This window comes from Arachis ipaensis, chromosome B03 (genome assembly GCF_000816755.2).
Source record: "Arachis ipaensis cultivar K30076 chromosome B03, Araip1.1, whole genome shotgun sequence".
In the NCBI taxonomy this organism is placed as follows: domain Eukaryota; kingdom Viridiplantae; phylum Streptophyta; class Magnoliopsida; order Fabales; family Fabaceae; genus Arachis; species Arachis ipaensis.
Window position 1 is genome coordinate 135,500,849 of NC_029787.2, and position 4,998 is coordinate 135,505,846.

Genomic DNA, 4,998 nt, shown 5'->3' on the forward strand with positions numbered 1-4,998 from the left:
ATGCCTAAATTCTTATAGAAAGGTTAAACATTAGTTTAGCTATAAAACCTATGAAAGTACCTTATTAGTCTCTCAAGTTTATATATATAAAAGCAAGGTTCATCAAAACATATTGCTTTTATATAAAAATGATTGAATCTAATTATTCATTTAAAAATTAATGACATCATTTTATTATTTGAATTTAATTTTAATATACTGTTAGTGTAAAACTGTTTTATATATACATCTAATCACATAACATCACATTAATAAAAATAATTATTTTTTATATTAATTACATAAATAATTATCTAAAAAAAATTATAATTACATGAATGTGTAAAACATTTTACACGCATCAAAATTGATGTCTTATTATTTTGTCAAAAACTTTGATGATTTTAGCATTTTTAAAAAAAGCTTGTAAATAGATTAAAGAAAGTATAATATGAAAAAAGAGATTAAAAGTATTTGCAGCAAAAATTGCTGGACAAATCCCCTTTGGCGCGAGCACAGACCTATTTATTAATCATTATGGTATGGTCTCCTGCCAAAAGAGAAATTGCCCTGTAATTGTAGCTGCACTGAAAATTGGCCACATACCCTCGAAGATGAATGAATGAATGCTGTATAGTATATATATCTAGTTAGAAATAGCATATGCCTTGGAACAATGCCACCTTCAACATTTTTCTCAACAGATTAGCATATTTCTAGAGTATTTTACTTTTAGGTCTATTAGCATTACAAGCATACTTTGATATATCAATGTATCTTTTCTTTTCTTTTTTTTTTTTTGTAAATTTGGTTTATGCCACTTAAGAGTTATTGTTGATGTTGTTCACATGCAATTTAACATTTCGTAAAATGTGTTGATGTCTAGATTGTCATGAAGTGTAACCATGATATCAAACACCCAGTAACAAAAAGCAATTAAGATAAGCAATGTTTCTGTTAATCTGTTAAGCCTGTTACTACTTGTGCTAAATACAGTTAATCTGTTAATAGGTTTCTGTATAAATTAAATTAAAGCCACTTAATTAATTAGCCAACTGTTAACTTGGAATAGAATAGTAGAAATCAGTACAGAAAGCTAATAACGCTATTTGATACAGTAGAGTTGAGTTGATTAATCAGAATATATGGTCTAGATTTTGAGTTTTAACATTTATATGCTAATAAGAATCTGATTTTCTTTTTCTTTTTTTGATATATATAAATATATATATATAATAAAAAAGAAAAGAGGATGTATAGTTCAAGTTTGAAGAGAATAGACCGTGAATTATGCTATGAGAAAGAAGATACCATGACATGTTCTTTGGGTACGGTGTAAAAAAAGGAAACGGTGGTTGGTAGTGCTTATTTAGTATCTAGAAACTGGAATCACAGTTATAATTTGAACTCTCTGTACCAATATAGTAATAGTCTCACTATATATTTAAGTCTTTTTGTCAATCAAATCCAACCAAGTTAACCCTAATCTAACAAAATTCACTTACATAGTAAGCGCATGAAATCACGCCGTTCTTCTTCGTGGTTCTTCTTTTTCTTTGCGTTTTCTCCAACGTTCGTATCCTGCATTCCTCCTCCTCCTCCTCCTTCTTTGCATTCTTCTTCCTTTTTCTTCGCGTTCCTTTTTCTTATTCGTATGTTTTATTCTCATCGTCATTCTTTTATTGTTACTGCTATTGCTGTATTTTTTTTCTTTTCTTCCTCCTCTTCCTATTGATTTTGCAACATTATGTATTTTTTTCTTTTATTTGATTTTTTATTTTTTTATTCTTATTCAGAGAGTAAAATAAGAAGAATATAAACAAGAAAAGAAGGAGATGATAATAACAAAGAAGGAGGAGGAAGAGGAGCTTTGAGTTATATAGAATTTATTAGGAAATAACACCGAAATTTTTTAACGTTACACATAAGCCTTTTAATTTTGACATTAAAATTTTTTAATTATGACACAAGTTTTTAAGAGGGTTATCATTAATAATTTGGGTACATTCTAGATTTAATTTTGGTGTATTCTGGATCTAAATAAGGTACACTTTTGGTCCGAGCTTGTTTTCAGAATGCACCTCAATTAACTATAAAATTAAATCCAGAATCCACTTTTGCAGCATTATGTGTTTCTTCTTCTTCTTTATTTGATTTTTTTTTTGTTTTTATTCTTGATAAAAGAGTAATACAAGAAGAACCTTGAGAAGGTAAAACAAGAAGTAAAAGATGAATAAGAAAAAAAAAAGATGAAGATGATGATGAAAAAGAAGAAGAAGAAGTAGCAGAAGATGAGGAAGAGGAAGAGTTTTAAATTATGCAAAACTTGTCAAAATAAAAATACACCGAAATTTCTTAACAATAATACATAAAGATCTTAGTTTTTACACTGAAATTTTGCTACAAATGCATAAAAATATTTTTTTTAATGCTGCATTTTTTTCTTCTTCTTTTTTTCCTTATTTCTTTATTTCTTTTGGTTGAGTAAATGTAGATTCATCCTCTTCTTAGTAATTTTGCTGCATTATGTATTTCTTCTTTGTTTGATTTTTTTGTTTTTATTCTTGTTAAAAGAGTAAAACAAAAATAAAACTTGAGAAGGTAAAACAAGAAGGAAAAAATGAATAAGAAAAGAAAAGCAGATGATGACGATGATGAAAAAGACGAAGAATTAAGAAGCAGCAGAAGATGAAAAGGAAGAAGAGGAAGGGTTTTAAATTATGCAGAACTTATCAGAATATAAAAAGTACAAAAATATCTTTTTTAATTCTGTATTTTTTTCTTCTTTTTTTTTCATTATTTCTTTCTTTTTTTTCTGTTATACATATAAGAAGTCTTTTTTTTCATTATTTCTTTCTTTTTTTTTCTATTATACATATAAGAAGAAGGCGACGATGATAATAATAATGATGGAGGAGGAGCAGGAGCAGGAGGAAAAGAAAGGAGAAGATCGAAGAAAGTCAAATGAGAAAAGAAAGATGAGAAGGAGATGGAGGTGGTGGTAATGACGATGATGATAAAAGAAGGAGGAGAAAAAATTCCAATGAGAAAATAAGGAGGAAGAGGAGGAGGTAGTAGTGGTAGTGGTGACCACGATAACGAAAGAGAAAAATAACGAAAAAGAAAAAGAAGAAGAAAACCCAGCATCGGGGGCGAAGAACGCATATATGTAAATGACTTGGTTGGACTTGGTTAAGTAAATCACTTGGTTGTTGAGATTTATTCTATCAGTAATCCTAAATAAGTTGTAATAAAACAAACTTACAAATACAATTTATTGTATTATTAGATAACATTGTTGCAATCGAAGAAAATATGAAAGAAAGCTTTGCTAGGGTTTCTCGTTAAGAGGAAGATCTAGTGCAACGCAGTACTAAAAAAAGTCAAAACGCGAGACCACACTGACATTGATCAACCTAATGAAGACATGGAGGTTACTTATCAGACCGATGAGTGCACCACTGCAACGACTAAAGTGTCTTACAAGGACTCCCTCCTCAAACTTACTGGCCTTAATATCGGCGGCGAGGACATTGTCATAGATGCCATTGATGCAGATGAGCCAAACCCGGAGGATGAATGGTACAATCTTGCTGAGATGGATGACCAAACAGAGAAGCTTTTTGATCTGTGCCCTAATATCTCGATATTTAAAGATGATTTGACGAATGGTGTAAGCCATGGCGCTCTGCACTTATGGTCAAAGTTATTGGCAAACGAGTGGACCTGGGATTCATGGAACAATGCCTCCAACGCGATTGGGAGAAGAAAAGTAAGATCAATGTTATTGACATGGACTGTGACTATTTTTTTTTCATTTTACAGATGAGGGTGACTATAATCATGCCTTGATGGAGGGTCTTTGGATGATTGCGAGACACTATCTTATTGTTCAACGTTGGAGGCCCTTCTTTTTGTCCTCAGAGAGAGAAGTTAGGAAAATTGCTGCTTGGATCCACATTCCCAACTTGCCAATTGAGCTCTATAACCACAGGTTCCTATGGAGAGTAGGTTCAACAATTGGCCATATGCTAAAAATTGATCAATTCATTCTTGAGACCATTTTGCGAGGATATGTGTTGAAATCGATCTGAGGAAGTAGTTAGTTCCTCGAATTTCTGTTTTTGGGGTAATGTTGAATATAGAGTACGAAAGCCTGCATCAAATCTGCTTTTCTTGCAGGAAATACGGTCACAGGTCTGATGGTTGTAATGAAACTCCGATGGAAATTCCGACGAGTCACGAAGGTGCCGATGGTGAAGAGCCCAACATTAATGCTGATCATCAAAATCACGGTAAATCTACGAGAATTAATGATAAGATCCAAGATTCTAATCATCAGAATATTTTCAATAATAATCAAAATCATCCCAATTTTGGGCCTTGGATGATGGTTAAACGGTCACTCAGAAGGAAAAAAAAGGGTAGCATGGATACGAGTATTTCGGGAGGAAATCAGCGTCCTGACCCTAACTCCAATCAAAGATCCTTCAATGATGAAGACAATCACGTGATGGAATATGGGTTGAGATTTAATGCCCTGCATGAAGAAACAACGTTAATTACGTGGGATAGTGAAATGCATGCTAAAGCTGAAGCTCTTGCGAATACCGAGAATGGGGCCTTTCCTAACAAAGTCCAAAAAAAAAGATATTATTCAAGCCCATACAAAAAAAATCCTCAAGAAAGATGCTGGAAAAAACCCCCAAAATGAAAGAAAACCTATCTCCAATCAGGTTGGGCCAGCCCAACATGACAAAATAGTGAAGCCTATTTCTAAAACCACTACCAAGCTTAATACCCCTTCGGGGGGAACCTTTAACATCATCCCTTCTCCTGTTCCTAAACCAAAGAATCCGGATATTGTTGTCATGGAGGGGGTTGTCATGGACTCCATGCGGCAATTTGGACGTGAGCAATATGAGGCGTATATTGTTGCAAAGGAGGCAAATCTCCCTTTGAAGACTATTCGGTCTACAGCAACCCCCTGGTTACTTATTCCCCTTCTGGTGCCACATT